We start from the raw sequence: 19,059 nt of genomic DNA, 5'->3' as shown, positions 1-19,059 counted from the left end.
GCTTGGTCAGTACTAGGAATGCTGAGATGAGGGCACACATTTCTCAGCTTCCTCCTGCTTCCTGTGCTACTACTGATTTACTTCATCAGTAAGAACCTTGATAATGTAGTAGAGAAAAAGCAAAATTAAACATATGAATAAGCTCAAGGCGTTTAACGTCATCATTCATCCATTCATAATGAATGCCAATTTATGAAATACTCACTGAGCACCAATTATATGCCAGGAGTACTTCTAGTTGCTGGGGGAAAAAAAACCACCCAGAATCCCTACCCACATTTTTATTACATACACACGGATTATAGGAAACATTTTGGTTAATAATGAATTATAAAGTTTGGAAGCAAAACACTAATTTAAAAAACCTAATGAATAGTATTTATGCAAGCACTTTTTGTTACTTATATTGAAAAATTTTACAGTTCAAACATTTAACAAAGTTAACAGTCAAAAATAAGGAGAACAATCAAATGTTCCAACCACATTTCACGTTAAATCTACATGAATACTCCTAATGATGTCAAAAATCAGATTCATAAAGTTATAATGCTGCAGAGGAAAAGCAAAGAAGTGATAAAAATTAGCCTCTCTATATTACCACTTCTGATGGAAATTATGCATCTCTGTTCTGACCTCCTCATCCCGAAATATTTATCCCAAAGAAACACTAAAAAAAAAGAGCCTTAAGGACCTACAGAAAGGAATAGAGATTTTTCCGTTAAACACTACTGTTTCATTCTTCACACCAGGACACTGGAGAATGGTGGTAGAAGTATGGTGGTCCCAGGCAAGGTACTTAACTCCCCTACTTTCTCTTTTTTCTCATCCCTGAAAGGGAGGTAAAAAAAAGTACAGTTGATCCCCAAACAACTGGGAGGTTCGGGGCATCCATCCCCTTGTAGTCAGAAATTCATATAACCTTACAGTTAGACTGGATATATGTATATGTATAATTGATTCACTTTGCTGTACACCTGAAACTAATACATCATTGCAAATCAACTTTACCCCAATACAAATTTTTTAAAAAAAGAAGAAGAATTCTGAACCAAGCACCTAAGCTTTGTCATTAATCTGGGTCAAATATTCTCCAGGCAATACAGCAGCAGACCAAGCTGCAATGGTTGGTGCCCATATGCTCTTCCTCACAGCGAAGTACAAGTGCCAAATTCTAAGTGTGCTGCCAGAATTCCTCAGCTTCATAATTGCTACCACTTTTTCCATTTTGACAGTATAGATTCTGTTTTGCTGTTTGGCAGAGACTGTCTGGCTTTGCACACTGGAAAAATCTATTACCAAACCATTCCAGCCATAACTTGTGGCCTTATTCATCAACAAAACTCTTCTGCCAAATACAAACTGAACAAGTCCTTCCTTCATTCCCCTCATGTATTTCAGACACAGTCTCAGACTAGGCTAAGAGCAAAATGGAAAAGGTTTGAAAATTATCTGGTAAATATTGGAGTAAATCATCAAGTTGTATTTCAATTATCCAGAGTATCATTACCCATTCTAGAAGGAAAATGTCTAAACTTTATACTTGGATCCAGCTATTGGGAAATAACAGAAGATGATCTGAATTTGTTAGAGCAAAGAGTACGAAACCTGAATTTTTGACAAATGTGCATTTACATTTTTGGCCTTCACAGAATTAATCAATATCCATAATCTGTTTTGATAACTCTGCCTGGAGTATTTGCTTATCCTTCCAGCAAGATGCAAAAATGCCCACAGTATAAGAACTGTATGTTGAATAAGTTTTTCACGAATCAGTATGGGTTTTACACTGAGCTTGTCACATTGTCTTGTCTCCCTTATGATCAACATCATACATTTGTATAACGTGTCACATGTAGAGGGTCACAGTCTGGTTATAGAAGAAAAAGATATCTCTGTATGAAACCATCAGATTTAACTAGGAATCAAACATACACCCATAATCCACTATCTACAAATATCCATCAGTTCAATCCCTGTGTGAGAGTACTTTGCTAAGGAAAGCTCCATTCAAATTCTAATCAGTATGCAATTGGATGCACTAAAAGTTCCTCCAGGGAAGTGATAAACTCTTACTCATCTTCCTACCACCAGAATCTAAGAATTAAAGGAGATTTGTTTATTTGCTGAACAAACTTAATTAAATCTCACCTCTGAGGCTAAGTGGCAGAGGGTTATTGACTCTCAGTCCAGATTTCTCAAATGAATCATGTGTCTGGATATAAAGACTTAAAATGCAGGGTTCAGTCTCATTTTTAATAGCCATCACCTAAATGACGTATTACTGCCTAAAAGAAAAACTATTTATCAAGTACAGCATATCACTATGCTGTTGGAATTGCACAAAGAACTTAATGGAATTGCACAGAAAAGCCTACAATATAAATATATTTTAAAAGCTGAATTTAATTAAATAATAGATCATACATATAAAGCAATCATATGAATTGAATAAAATATTCAAATTTTGGATTATGTTTGTTTATTTTGTCCTAAATGGAAGGTAAAATGCATGGTCTAAATAGCTTTCACGTAAATAATTTGGAAATATCTTTTGGGGATTTAAATCATGAAGTTTAGTAGTATGCTTACAGAATAATTGAAAAAAAAAGCATGAATTTTCGTAAGACAATTTAAGATTGATATTCTAAGATTTAAGGGAAAGAAGAAAATAGAAAAAAATAAATTTATAAACTTTCAAGTTTAAACCAATTTCAGCTTAAGTGCTACCAAAAAGACAATGATAAAATCCAACCATATGATCTAATATTTCTCATTTAGAAAATACCAATACTAACTTTAATTGTGTATTTTATGATTATTCAGAAAACCAGCAATTAAACAACAAAATATGTTCCTTGTTTTAAAATTCATGCTTAATTACTAATTTCCTTCGCTGTATTTAGGCATGGGCAAGATGTATTATATCCATGCCCCATGAGTAAATTCATGGGTAAATAACAGCATTATATGCCCTTCAATCTCTGCTGACATGCTAACTGGATGCTTTTCCCATAATCTTCACAAAGTATTCACAATGCTTATATATCTTTCTTCAATAAGAACTTAGTTTCAGAAAACAGTACAGAGGGATCTTTTAACTAATCTATCACTTCGATAAAATGAAAATGTGAGCTTTCAGGTTCAAACTATGATCATGCCACCTCAGTGTTCAATTAAAAAAATACATGCATTCATACTCATACTAAAAAGAATTTAAGATTGTGTGGAAGTAATGGTACATGCATATTTCACTGAATAATGCAATAGAAGAATTGCATTTACTATAAGCATTTTAGAACACAAAATAGCATATTTTTTAAAAGAATCAAATCAAATAATATGCATGTATTGAAACTTTTTTGTTCACTTTAAGGTATGTATAAACTGTAGTTAACATCACCACAAAACTAAAAACTCATGTTGCCACATCAAACATTCAGGGTTTAAATAAAGGGAGAGTACAGCTTTGAAACAGAATATTTCAAGGCAGTTGAATTTCGAACCAGTTACCTTTGTAGCGCAAGGGAGTTTATCCAACTGGCACTAGCAAACAGATGAACAGCAATGGAGGAAACCTACTCCCCTACAAATCTATACATTAAATGGGGAGGAACTGCTTTTCCACCTATCTTTGCAGCATAGCCGTTCAAGGTTCTAAAATGGGCTTGTGATACATGCCATGCACATCTGGGATTAGACTGTAGAAGTATTATCTGAGGCTAAACATCCTTATTTATGGAATTTGGGCAAAGGAGAGGACAGGCCTCAATACCAAAGTGACTAGCTCTTCGTGGGGCCTGAGATTTGGAAAGCTAAGTACAGTGCAAAAATGTAACTGAGAACACAGTAACAGAATTGAAACTGTGGAAGCTTCCTCTAGTTTAAACAATTATTCTAGAAATAGCCCAGGGAAACAGGAAAGAAAATGGAGTAAAGATTTTCAGATAATAAAAATGAATATTTGTACTACTCTTTTAATCATATGAGTAATGTAGTATATACACATCTGTTACCCGTATCTAATTCCAAATCAAACATTTTTTTAAAATTTTGAGTAATTCAGATTTCACTTAGAGAGAAGAGGGGAATAATTTGATAAGATATACATTGCTTTGGGCCTTACTATATCTATCTATATCTATATCTAATCTATCTACCTATTTATCTATGTTGATTTCTCAAACATGAAAGGCAAAACTTCAGCAACTTTAGAAAAAAATAGTAAAATTATGACCTTGAAATATAAATGGATTTCTTACCCAAGACTCGAAAAGCACAAAGTGTAAAGTAAAATGGTGATAAATTTGACTAAAAATTACAAGAGATACTATAAACAATGTTCAAAACAACCAAAAGAATAGAAATAGATATTTTCAAAACATGTATCTTATAAAGTACTAGTACTCAAATATAGTAAAAAAAATCTTCTATAAATCAATACCAAAAAGATGAATAATCCAGTAGAAAAATGTAAATTATGTAAACAGAAATTTTAATAAATGAGAAAACCCAAATGGCAAATGAATATTTGTAATTGAGGAAATAGTGATTAAAATATTAATTAAATACATTTTCATATCCTTAATAACAAAACTTGAAAAACTATAACTACCAATCAATGGGTGAGTATATAAATAAACTGTGATATATCTTTATAATGGAATGCCCTTTATATTCTATAATGGAATAATTTCCAGCAGTAAAATATATAAACTATAACCAGAAGTTTCAAGAAACGAACACTATATGAAAAATTATTTGTACAATAAGTGCATAGGATGCAAATCAGACAGAATTCAAAAAATTATGCATATTATGTATAAATTTATACATATGGAGAAAATACAGAAAATATTTACATTATAATAATAAATGCCAAATTCAGGATTTCATTTATATCTAGGTACAGAGAACAAGAAAAAGGAAAGTGGGATTAAGAAGGTTTATCCAGGGGATATAAATGGTATTTGTGATATTTTATTTATAAAACTTTTATAAAATTTTAAATCAAATTTGGCTAAATATCTAGGCTTTTCAGCATAATCAGGCTCTAGTTTAATGAAAATCATGCATCTTCACTTCAAGTGCTTTTACTTCACCCTCAGGCAGGTATACAGAGCTCACACTCTTGTACTACACTGTCCAGATAAAGTTCAAGTACCATATGTAGGAAGAGAGAAGAAACTTTCCTAAAAGCTCCAGCAGGTTCCTGCTCACATCTCATGAGCATAGATCAAGACTATAGCTTTAAACAGTCACAGTGGCCAATGGATTAAAAACAAAGACAAGAGATCAAAAAGTGAGATATCTGTTATGTCTATTATGTGACAGGTAAATAGACAGATAGACAGATAAAAGTACAAGTCACGAGACTTTTCTATATTTCAATGGCCAGTTCAGCAAAGCCAAGTAACTGCTGACACTTGAGAACAAAGCCATCCTTAACATTGACGAGAACCTCTTAAATTTTCACAATAGCTGCCAATCTTTGACCTTACTGTGAGTATTTCCACTTAAAAAAAGTACTTAAAAATACTACAGTTTGACAGGAAATACTTTTTTAATGATGGAAACATTAAGAGTTAAGTTGCAAAGCTAAATTCTTTGAATTAGGACTGCTGTCAAGATAAAGCAATATTAGATACCTAGAACTCTTTAAAGTATTTATATGAAAGATAAACACTAATTGGTGAAAGAATAAGTTTCTTAAAGGGAAATCTCGTATTCACATTAAGACTCTTTGAGAATAAAATGATTTCTCAAGTTAGTAATTTTAAAAGGAAATCATAAAGTAGATATCTTAGGTTTTTGTAACTGTTCAAGAGGTTACCTTTAATTATCTCATGCTATTCCAGAAAACAGAGTAATATATCTTTAGAAGTTAGCATTTTTCATTGAGATTGTGGAATATTACGTGGGAAACAGTAATAAAATATTAATAACATAACAAAATATATCCACATGCCCTATAAAATAATAACCATTATCATGAAAATCCAAAGTTAAATATTAACTAAGATGTAGAGATATATTGTCTCATTTAAACAATAAATTATGGTCCTCCTAAGAGTGAATTACTGAGAGAGTGGGCAGCAAAGAAAAAAAAGTATACATAATGTGCAGACCAGTAGTATATCAAATTACTTTTGAAATAAACCCCTGCAAAAGATTATGGTTCCATCATTTACCAAAAGCCTGTCTTCCTAAAGTCACGAGATAAAAAAATTATTATTTACTATGATTCAAACACTTCAACACTTCATATAAATATAATATATTGGTTGATGCAATATATGTCAAAACAAAACAAAACAAAAACAAACTGGCTGGTCCTGAATATAGCATTTTACAATTTGGTCGTATCAACCATCAATTTAGTCAAGAACATTTACTAAGCAACCACTGTGCTCCAAGAGTTATTCTGCATTTCATTCCCCAGGCATACAAGCATATTCTTCACGTTAATAAGTAGAGTATTTTGATCTGAAATTTATGTTTGAAAGAGAGTGTTTTGGAAGCAGCATATAGATGTCAACCGAGGTGAGTTTGTTAGCAAAATTTATAGAAGAGTAGTATGACATATTCATCATTATGTATGCTAAAACTATAACATAGTTTTATGGTTATGGGTATGCCAGCTTATCTTCTCAGACATTTTGATGATGAAAGTGATAGACATCCAGAACACCATATAAAGATTCAAGCTGTTGTACTGCATAAGAAATAAGACTATGACAGCAATCCTAGGATTTTTCTCTTAAACCCATCAAATGAAAACATAAGCTACTCTTGCAAAGATGTTTTAACATGTCTCTTGAAGAAGACACCATTCTAAAACTTTTACTTTATTTTGTTCTTTTAAAGAATCCAGATAATTAATTTAAACCCTTTTTATGCAATTTTATTTGCAACATTATTAATCTCTAAGAGTTTACTATTTTAAAATTCCTCTTACTCTAATATTATATAGCAATTTCTATAATCATGAAAGTTGGAAGCAACGAACATTAGTTATATACCCAAGACACTTAGACTATGCACGTGATTATGGTACAAAAGGAAGTAATTAAATAAATTATTAAATTAAATAAATACACATAATTCAGAAAACAAACAAAAAATGAACAAATAAACGATTTGATTTTACCCCCAACCCCCCCAAACCAATTACTGCATTTGTTAAATTAACTAAATAAAAATCAATTTACACTTCACTTTATAATGTGTAGATAATTTACAATGCATAGAGAGTTCTGAAAACACTGTGAAACAGAGATATATTATCCATTTGTTAAAAACAGATCTAGGGTTATATCCGTTTATAAAAATATTTATACAGTCTTTAATACAATGAATGTCACAGGTGAGGGAAGAGAAATATATGGATACACATATATATTTTCTGCTAATCAAGGACTTACCATAAAAAGGAAACATACAATATTATTATTAGATTGGTATTAGAATAGTTTGGAATACTATTAGATTAAATCTAAAGAATACAAAATATATACAACAGATGGGGATCAGAGAAGCTTTCTTCATGGTGCACTACTATATACCAGAACTGTGATGAATAATTATGAACATACATATATATACTCATTTTATTCATAGTAATAATACCTAATTTTTTTTTTAGATTTGTTTTTGATGTGGACCATTTTTAAAGTCTTTATTGAATTTGTTACAATATTGCTTCTGTTTTATGTTTTGGTTTTTTGGCCTCGAGGCATGGAGGATCTTAGCTCCCCGACCAGGGATCAAACCCTCACCCCCTGCATTGGAACGTGAAGTCTTAACCACTGGACCGCCAGGGAAGTCCCTACTTAATCTTTATTGAATGTTCATTATGAGCCAGTAACTTGAATTTATAGGTAAGGTCTTGTTCTGCCTTCACCAAACCATTTCACAATTTTTCCATTTTACAATTACATTCTTCCCCATTTTACAATTGCATAAACTGGAACTTGGGGTGGGTCAGAGATCTAGAAGCAGCTACATACTGATATGAAAACAGATGTGTCTGACTTCAAACTCGCCCCAAAACAGTTCAAGCTTCAATTTTAACTGCTAAGAATTCTAGGTATATTGGCTACCTCTCGAAAGTCTGAAGTTTTCTGGAAACTTGAACACTGAATCAGTCACTATAGAATGAACATAAAAGTATTATCAATAATTACAGAATAAGTATAAAATAAAATATTTATTTAAAAACTCCTACTGACAAGATACTTGTGATAAACAGGAAGATGAGGCAAACCCCTCTCTAGCTACTCACTATTTCTTAGTGAGACAAGTCAAGTGTATGAATAAGTTCAGGACACAAAAGACCAGATGAGTATAGTAACACAGGCACAAGCTGCCATGTGCATTTAGAGGCAAGAGAAGAATGTGAAGGGGAGGAATCAAGAACCCGTGCTGGCTCTCAAAGCATACAGCTGGGGAGAGGTTGGGAAACAAGGCCTTGTTAAGGTAACAGAATATTTGATATTGAGACTTATCATTTGTTTATATTCTATTGAGAGGAAAACATTCTTACAGTCAAGTGTTTTCTGAAAATCGTATCTTAGATATGGAACAAAAACACTAGCTGAAATGAACATGAGAGTAAAGGTATCTCTTAAAAATGGGCTGAAAGGGTAGATATTAAGTGTTCTAATCACACGAAAAATAATAATAAATAAAAAAGGGCAGGCGGAAACTTTTGGAGGTGATGGATATGTTTATGGCATTAATTGTGGTGACAGTTTCACAAATATACACATACCTCCAAAATCGTCAAGTTGTATACATTAAATATGTACATGTCAATCATATTTCAATAAAGTGTTTATAAAAGAACTAGCTGATGATCCTAGATAAGAAATCAATCAACTATGAATCACAGAAATGCTTCTGAGTAGAGAAAGAGGACATAATTATTATCATATGGATAAGGGAAAACTATTATCAGATTTAAGGTACCTTTCGGTAGGCAAATTCAGAACCAGATCCAGTTACGCTCATTGCCTTTTGTCCAGTTAGTCTAAGGATCACCGCTCTAAATCCATAGCCTCAGACTAAGCCTGTGTAGTGACAATAAAGTTCGTATGGTGCTGGACGTTCCTATATTTTGAAATTTTGTGGATATTATCCTTAGAATAGGCTATGTTACATCAAATATTAATAGATTCTGATAAGGCAAAAGTAGATAGAGGTATTAAAGAGAGTAGCATCTGCAAAGGTGTGAAAGTTGGAGCTAATAACCAACATTCAAAAACTTAGGCATGTTCCAGGTTAATTGGAGCATACATTTTTAAGGCAGAAGATACATTTCAGAAAGTGTCTTTAAATTAGTAACAGGCCTTGAAAATCAGAGTAATGAGCTTAATTTTAATTCTTTTTTAAAATACAAAGCTTATTTATTCTTATAATAACCCTATAAAGTGGGTTTTACTATTATCCCTATTTTACAGAGGCTGAAACTGAATCCCAGAGAGGCTAAATAATTTAGCTAGGAAATGGGAGAGCCGAGATTCTAATCCAGGGTGTTTACTAGGACTTTTCTCTTTAGAAAATAACATTATTAGAACTGGGTTTTAATATAAATAACATAAGGATCCTATGTTAGACATAGAGAGAAGGACTAGATTGTCCAAATATTTTTTAAAAGAACAAAGTAAAGGAGAGCGGAAGATAAATATCTTAATACCAGAGTTGTTTTACATATTACATTTCAGAATCAAGATAATTTTGTACAAATCAATTTGAAATATATTTTTGTATTTTGTGTCCTCTTGGAGAGTAAACTTCAAAATGACAAGAATCCCAGAACTGAAGGTAATGTGTTAACAAGTACCTGAAACACTATGCTCAGGCTGAAACATATGCTCAGCTTGCAACACTTACCTGAACTGTAGCTGAAATTCTCAATGAAATGTATATCATCGGAAAGACAAACAAAAATTAAACTTTATTTTTAACCAAAGAGAAACACCCTGTTCTTCATTTCCCTAAATTAGCAAAGTGTTCTTAATTCTGTTGTGTAGTGATGTGTGCTGCTATTCTATTGACTTAAAATTTAAATAGTAAAAAATTAGGCCCCTATCAATAAGAAAATATATTTCCATCAAGCGCAGAAGTGAAATCAACTTATCTGTCTTGTTCTTATTTAGCATTGCAGAGTCCATTGATTTTTAAACTGTTTCAGCAATTTAACCTTTCATTTTCCATGGCAAAAAGGTAACTGCATCATTGTTTGATTTTAGAGCAAACTTTTGAGAGACTGAGGACAACAGTAGACCAATCTGGTGGGGTGGAAAGGCCAGGGGCTTGGATTCCAGCAGGACATGTTTCAGCCCCCTCTCTGCCCGGATCATGATGGAAATGATCTCTGCCCCACAGACCTCCCTTTCTTTTACTTTTTATCAGGGCACCTCCATCCTGTAGTGAAGACCTATTTGCATGTCTTTTTCTTTTGGTAGATATAGTACAGGACAGAGGGGACTCTTCGTTTCTGTACTTTCATCGTGGCATACAGTGCTTGGTCCATAACAGATATTTAATGCATCCATTTAAACCAATAACCAAAGTCAGGATAACCTTTGAAACTTCCAGCAAATCCCTGGAATGCCTGGGTTAAATGCCTAAATTGATTACAGCTGCTGTGCCAACGAGTCTGAGAATCCTCCCTAATATTAGGTAACTAGTGGATAGCCTCCAGACAGGGTGCCCAGCACTTAAGAGGTAGTTTCCATTTGAACAACGAATAACTTCATTCTAAAGCATCCACCAACCTCCAGAGCTGTCTTTCTGCCAGGCAACTAATCTTTAGCCTTGGCAGTTCAACATGCCCAAATCTCCTAAGATTTACAGAAAACTGTAATGCCATTCTTGACAGTTATTTCATCCTTGACAGTTATTTTATTTTTAGACCTGATTCCAGTCATGTTCCACAAAGTAAAATCCCATTTTCTCAGAACAAACACTCACCAAAATGTGCAGGCTAAAGAAAAACAAAGTAAAGTCTCCCCTTGTGTCAGCTGGCCAGTCCCTGTAATGCTTAATAAAATATCTTCAGGAGACAAGTGTGACTCATGGCTTCCTACCTGGTGTGCCAGGCCCTGGCAATTTTTAGAACCCTCAGATGGAATGGCAGATTGTATTTTCTAAGCATGGTGATACACACACAGACGAACACACATCCCTTCCTGCACACGTCTATTAAAATGTGATGGCAATCCTCCAGTGAAATGTAAGGTCTATGTTTCCCCCTCCTTAAACCTGGGTGGACCTTAGTAAATGCCTCAATCAATAACATGCAGCGGAAGAGGTGCTCAATGACTTCTGAGGCTAGGTAATAAAAAGGAAAATGACCTCAGATGGTCTCACCCTCTGACTTGAGACACTTGCTCTTAGAACCCAGCCACCCTGTCATAAGGAATCTGGGGCCTAAATGAAGAGGCCCTATGTGGGCATACCAACCAATAACTATAGCAGGCTCCCAGCACCAGCTCTGTGAGGGAATGAGACTATAGATAATCCCAACCTCCAATGTGTGAGTCTTCCAGCTGAGACCCATAGAAACCGCAAGAGATCATGGATAAGGATGGCTGTTTTAAGCCATCCAGTTTTAGAAAGATTTGTTATGCAGCAATAGACAATGAAAATTGATTTGGCAGGATGCCTGGCCTTTGGAATGTCAATTTACAATTAGATTTAAGGCAATCTTAGATCTCTCACACTCTTTGGGCATTTTTTTATTGAGAGACTATCTGGAAATAACCATTCTGAACTTCATATTCCCATACCAAATATTACCATTATGGAAGAAATAAGAAAATCATTCAGAATGTACTGTACTTAATATCTTAGCTGTTTGATAAAAGATTCCAGATTGTTTTTTAAAGCCCTCCACAATATTTCCCCATCTATGTTTTCAACTATATTTCTCCAACAGGGTTTGAAGAACATAGTTTTGTTCTCATTGTTTATTTTTTTTTAATTTCTTTTCATTTTTGATGAAACATGAATATTTTTGGCAGAAAATGCACAACACTGTAAACCCCTGATTCCATCCAAATACTCCTCTGAAACATATTTTGTTCACTCAGTTTCACTCTTAGAATTCCCTCCTCACCACTTCTTAAACCTATGGCCATCTGAAACCTGTGGCTCATTGCCTAGTCATCCACCAATAAACACATCTACAAATAGTCTACAAACTGCTAACTGGGAGATCTCACTCTTATCTGCTAAATTGCATACTCCTGAAGTCAAAATAAGTCCATTTTTTCCTGAATTATTTGCCTTTTCTTTTATGATTCAGTTTTCCCATCTATAAATTGGGGATGATAATTGTACCTAGCCCCTAAGGTTGCTGTATTAATTGAAAATATAAGCACTTAATAGGTCAGAGTATACCTACAATTATTATATTTACATCTTTGCTTCACATTTGTATTAAAGCTTTTACTGAGCAGGTTTTTTCCTCACTGAATCATTGTGTCCAACCAATTACTTAATATTCATTATATGTGATTATCTGCAGTTAGAGAAGGCCAGGACATTAAACCATCAAATAATTTATTGACAGTAAACATATTCAAATTCAAGGGATGCCTACTATTTAAAACGCAGCCATAAAACTAGAAAAATAAGCCTCTTCCAACATTCCATACAGAATTTATTAATTTTGACAGAATACATGGAAATTTAGGAAGCCAAGTTATGATTGATGGTACAATCAGAACAAGAAACACAATTTTAAAAACTAGAACTTCATTGCTAGGATAGAAGTTCAGTGAACAATCTTTTTCCCAGGAAAACTGTAGCCCTTTCTTTCAAATGTAAAGAGGTGAAGAGATGCAAGGCAAAAAAAAAAAAAAAAAAAAAATAGTGTGCTTTGGCAATTACTCTGGACTCAAAACTCCATAGATGATTTTGAGAACCAAGTCAGGTTTGGGATTTACATTTGAGTAATATGATAATGGAAGCCTAAGTAATCTGAAGGTAATAAGAAATGGCATAAAATAAAAAGCTTATGAACACAGTGCCTACTCTGTGAAAGAGTAAATCTCCATTTGAATATTCCTAATCTGTATTGATAAAATATTTACTTGCAAAGGCTAAGGAAGGAGTTTTAAAAAACAGATATTATAGTTGTAGAAAAGGATCTCATCAGTATTCTAAGATTCTAGGAAAAATAACATCTAGGTGCTTTATCTTAAAAATCAATGACATACAATTTCACACAAGAAAAATTACTATGTAAGAGTGAAAAGGTTTAGATGTTAATGGTTTTCAAAATTTATTTTCATTTGTAGCAATACTATATATGAGAGGCTAGTTAACATGCCATCCCTAAAATAAAAATTGTCAAGAATCAACCATTTTAGAAGTTTCATATAAAATAGTTATTCAGAGGTAGGAGACTAATCCAAAACTGGGAAGAAGCAGTATGGATACTGGTGTTCATATTTGTAGTGTGCATCACAGAGAACAACTAAATGTTTCCAAATAGAAACATAATTATTTTATGTTGTAATATTATACAACATAAAAGTGTTCACAAAGATTTATAGTAACTCAGAAAATACTGATGGTATAATGTTTAGTGAGGAATAAAATAACGAAAGCACATATACAATAGGAACACAATGAAGCAAATTTATGCATAGCATAGTAACTGAGGGGAAATATAAAAGAGGATCCTTGGATTGTGGCTGTCCAGCTGACTTTTTTCATATTTTCTGTTATTTTACCAAATATTTTATAATGAAAAATATACCTTTTACAATGAAATATTTTTTATTCAGTTTTTTTTTTCTTCTTATCCTCTCTTTCCCCTTTCTCTTCATTCTATCTCTTTTCTTCATTCACAAGTTGGTGTACCAATTAAGAGTTTGGTTTCTGAATTCCACAAAAACTGGGTTTAAATTACACCTTAGCCACTTTCTGCCAGTGTGAACTTATGTAAGTTGGCAACTTCCTAGTTTTCCAAATCTATACAAATTAGCATAACAATAGCATCTCCATCTCCAATTGCTGGAAAATTAAGTGAGACAACAGTAATAAAGCTCTTGGCATGGTGCTTACTACATGGCCATCACTCAACAGATGAGACCTCTTACTCTGCAGTTTCTGCCTGTCATTCCTCCATCTGCATCCTTCTTTACCTCCCTTATGAGAAGTTCAGTATTAAAGGAGGCAGAAGGCATATCAAACATTACTAACCAAAGCAAACATCTGTGTGTTCTTTAATGTTTCATTGACTTGTGTAAAAAGATTTGAGAGTGTTCCAGGGAACAGTGATCATGAAAGGGTGTTTCCCAAAAATAACAGAGGTCAGTGTTTCGAAATAGAAGAAACTCACACAACTAAAAGTTATCTGGAAGAAAACAGTGTGATTATTTCTTTGTTCCTATTTTATTTTCTCAAAACTGAACTAATATGCTAATCAAGTCACCATCCATGGCGAGGATGGATGGGACAAGGTCATCCTCTAGACCTCAACACAACAGTTTCTCGAGCTTTGGCATTTTTCAGTTTGCAGTCTTTGCTGACTGAGATTATATATGCTAGTGACCTCCTGAAAGCTGCAGGAGTTTAAACAAGGACACTTGAGATGAAAATACAACACCTTTTGGCTTGGATTTCTTTGTTAAAATTTCAAAGCACATCCTTGGAACACACAATGCTTCTGTCTGTACACATAGCTATATATAGTTATATGTGAATCATATTAGCACGAAACTCACAAGAATATGCCATCATTCACCCATTTTGAACCATTTCCTGGAATTCACCCATGCTTAAAAAAATATCTGTCAGCATAAGTAAACCAAATCTTTTAAAAACAGTGTCTGTATTAAGTCAGAGAAACATAACAAATTGGATGCATACAAAGAGAAATAAAGAGGGATTATAAGGAATTGGCTTAGGTGATTATGGAAACCAAGAAGTCCCAAGCCCTGCAGCCAGCAAGCTGGAAATGGTGGAAAGCCAATAGTGTACTTCCATTGCCAGCCTGAAGGCCTGGGAACCAGGAGAGCCAATAGTGTAGGCTCCATTCCAAAAGCCAACAGACTCAAGATGTAAGTAAAGCCAATGGTTCAGTTCAAGTTCAAAGGCAGGAAAAAAACAATGTCTCAGCTTAAACAGTCACTAATTTTAAAATGTAGTAACAATTTTCCAATTTCTCCAGGCAACAATACAAGAACAAAGTAGCAGCGTAATTAAGTAATTATAGCTCAGTTTAGGATAATAACTGGAAAAGGATAGTGTATAAGAGTGGGCATTTTCTTACTATCAGAAAAGACGTTTTTATAAAAATGTTAAGCTTTTTCTCTCGGAGGAGTCAATTCTGGGCATTATATTAGCTGCAACACAGTATTAGCAAATCGAACCCAACAACACATAAAAAAGATCATACACCATGACCAAGCTGGATTCATCCCAGGCTCACAAGAATGGTTCAATATATGCAAATCAATCAATAAGATACACCACATCAACAAAAGAAGAGATAAAAAACACAAGATCATCTCAATAGATACAGAAAAAGCATTTGATAAAATTCAACGTCCATTCATGATAAAAATCTCTTACCAAAGTGGGTATAGAGGGAACAAATCTCAATATAATAAAATCTATTTATGACAAACCCACAATCAACATAATATTCAATGGTAAAATACTGAAAGCCTTCCTGCTAAAATCTGGAACAAGACAAGGATGCCTACTCTCACCACTTCTATTCAACAAAGTATTAGAAATCCTAGTTGCAGGAATCAGACAAGAAAAAGAAATAAAAGGTAGGTATTCAAATTGGAAGAGAAGAGGTAAAATTGTCATTATATGCAGATGACATGATACTATATATAGAAAACCCTAAAGACTCCACACAAAACTACTAGAACTGATAAACAAATTCAGCAAGATAGCAGGATACAAGATTAACATACAGAAATCAATTGCATTTCTTTACACTAACAATGAAATATCAGAAAGGGAAAGTAAAAAAGCAATCCCTTTTAAAATCTCATCAAAAAAACAAAATACTTAGGAATAAATCTGACCAAGGAGGTGAAAGACTTACATGCTGAGAACTATATAATACTGATAAAGCAAGCTGAAGTTAATTCAAAGAAATGGAAAGATACACTATGCTCTTAGATTGGAAGGATTAATATCATTGAAATGGCCATACTACTGAAAGCAATCTACAGATTTAATCCCTATCAAATTACCCATGACATTTTTCACAGAACTAGAACAAATAATCCTAAAATTTATAGGGAACTATAAAAGACCCAGAATTGCCAAAGCAATCCTGAGGAAAAAGAACAAAGCAGGAGGCAAAACCCTCCCAGACTTCAGAAATAAACCCACACACCTACAATCAATTAAACTTCAACAAAGGATGCAAGAATATATCAATACAATGGGGAAAAGACAGTCTCTTCAGCAAGTGGTGTTGGGAAAGCTAGACAGCTGCATGAAAATCAATGAAGTTAGGACACACCCTCACACCATACACAAAAATAAACTCAAAATAGCTTAAAGACTTAAATATAAGACATGACACCATAAAACTCCTAGAAGAGAACATAGGCAAAACGTTCTCTGATATAAATCATGGCGATGTTTTCCTAGGTCAGTCTCCCAAGGCAATAGAAATAAAAGCAAAAATAAACAAATGGGACCTAATCAAACTTACAAGCTTTTGCACAGCAAAGGAAACCATAAACAAATCAAAAAGACAACCTATGGACTGGGAAGAAATATTTGTAAATGATGTGACCAACAAGGGCTTAATTTCCAAAATATACAAACAGCTCAGACAACTCAATAACAACAAAAAAACAAACAACCCAACCAAAAATAGGCAGAAGACCTAAATAGATGTTTCTCCAAAGAAGATATACAGATGACCAGTAGGCACATAAAAAGATGCTCAACATCACTTATTATTAGAGAAATGAAAATCAAACCTACAATGAGGTACCACCTCACACAGGTCAGAATGGCCATCATTAAAAAGTCTACACTACCAAATGTAAAACCGATAGCTAGTGGGAAGCAGCCACATAGCACAAGGAGATCAGCTCCATGCTTTGTGACCACCTAGAGGGGTGGGATAGGGAGGGTGGGACAGAGGGAGACGCAAGCGGGAAGAGATATGGGGATATATGTATATGTATAGCTGATTCATTCTGTTATAAAGCAGAAACTAACACACCATTGTAAAGCAATTATACTCCAATAAAGATGTTAAAAAAATAAATTTTAAAAAAATCTACAAATAACAAATGCTGGAGAGGGTGTGTAGAAAAGAGAACCCTCCTACACTGTTGGTGGGAATGTAAATTGATGCAGTCACTATGGAAAACAGTATGGACATTCCTAAAAAAAACTAAAAATAGAGTTGCTATATGATCCAGCAATCCCACTCCTGGGCATATATCTGGAGAAAACTCTCATTCGAAATGATATATGCACCACAATGTTCACAGCAGCACTATTTACTGTAGTCAAGACCCGGAAACAATCTAAATGTCCATAGACAGATGAATGAATAAAGATGTGGTATGTACACACACATACACACACACACACACACACACACACACACACACACACACACACACCACGGACTATTACGCAGCCATAAAAAATGAAATAATGCCATTTGCAGCAACATGGATGGACCCAGAGATTATCATATTAAATGAAATAAGTCAGAAAGAGAAACATAAATGCCATACGATATCACTTATACGTGGAATCTAAAATATAACACAAAGGAACTTATTCATGAAACAGAAACAGACTCACAGACACAGAGAACAGACTTGTGGTTGCCAAGGGGTAAGGGGGTGGGGGAGGAATGGATTTGGAATTTGGGATTAGCAGATGCAAACTATTATACATAGAATGGTTAAATAACAAAGTCCTACAGTATAGCACAGAGAACTATAGTCAATATCTTATAATAAAGCATAATGGAAAAGAATATGAAAAAGAATACATATATACGTACGACTGAATCACTTTGCTGTACATCAGAAACTAACACAACATTGTAATTCAACTATACCTCAATAAAAACTAAATTTAAAAAAAGTTCTCAGAATTAGAAAAAGTAGTAAAACAAAACAAAAAACTCCTCTCAAATTCATTTCTTACATAAATGCTCTTAATTTTGTGTGACTATAGCCATTTGTCCAGAAAAGTAAATGTATTCCATTAATATTTGTGGTGCCAGTACAACCGCAGCACCATTGAGTACACACAGTGACGGAGAGGATCATATGTTATATCCTGCTCTAAAGAACACTGGGACCTTTAACAGCTTTGGAGAGATTTCAGGATAGACTAAATCCTGATTGTAGAACACTTCAAGATCACCTAAGTCGGGGCTTCCCTGGTGGCGCAGTGGTTCAGAGTCTGCCTGCCGGTGCAGGGGACAAGGGTTCGAGCCCTGGTCTGGGATGATCCCACATGCCGCGGAGCAACTGGGCCCGTGAGCCACAATTACTGAGCCTGCGTATCTGGAGCCTGTGCTCCGCAACAACAGAGGCCGCAATAGTGAGAGGCCTGCGCACCATGATGAAGGGTGGCCCCCGCTTGCCACAATTAGAGAAAGCCCATGCACAGAAACGAAGACCCAACACAGCCGTAAATAAATAAATAAATAAATGTAAAACAACAAAAAAAAAGATCACCTAAGTCAAATTCTGTGTCATGTTTACACTGTTCTCTAGATTACTAAACAACTACCTTTAAACTCAAACAGTCCTTTCTAAATTTTTCAAACTAAACAACGAACTTGCAATGTTAAGCCTATGTTTATGATGATTTGAAAAAGAAACTAGATCACATGCTTTGCAGTGTGATTTCACAATACCTTTTGATGTATGAATTAGTTTCACAGAATTCATAAACTGGTAGATACATGGTGTAAATGACCTAAAGTCCTCTTATTTGTACTCCTCTGGGCGAAATAATTTCAGAACAAGAATAAATTAAATGAAAATGATCTTAGCTAACTTAACACATAAAAGAGAGAGAACC

The 19,059-nt window shown here is 34.1% G+C and overlaps 1 protein-coding gene across 6 annotated transcripts in view; it reads right to left on the bottom strand.

Annotated features, from left to right (window-relative positions):
* The window catches only part of PRR16 (proline rich 16), a 269,792-nt gene that overhangs the window by 153,960 nt on the left and 96,773 nt on the right, over window positions 1-19,059 (bottom strand). The gene's annotated exons all lie outside the window — the stretch shown is intronic.

The sequence above is a fragment of the Globicephala melas genome, chromosome 3 (genome assembly GCF_963455315.2).
Source record: "Globicephala melas chromosome 3, mGloMel1.2, whole genome shotgun sequence".
Taxonomy (NCBI): domain Eukaryota; kingdom Metazoa; phylum Chordata; class Mammalia; order Artiodactyla; family Delphinidae; genus Globicephala; species Globicephala melas.
The sequence above is the reverse complement of the archived record's forward strand: the minus strand, read 5'-3'. Positions and strand labels throughout refer to the sequence as shown.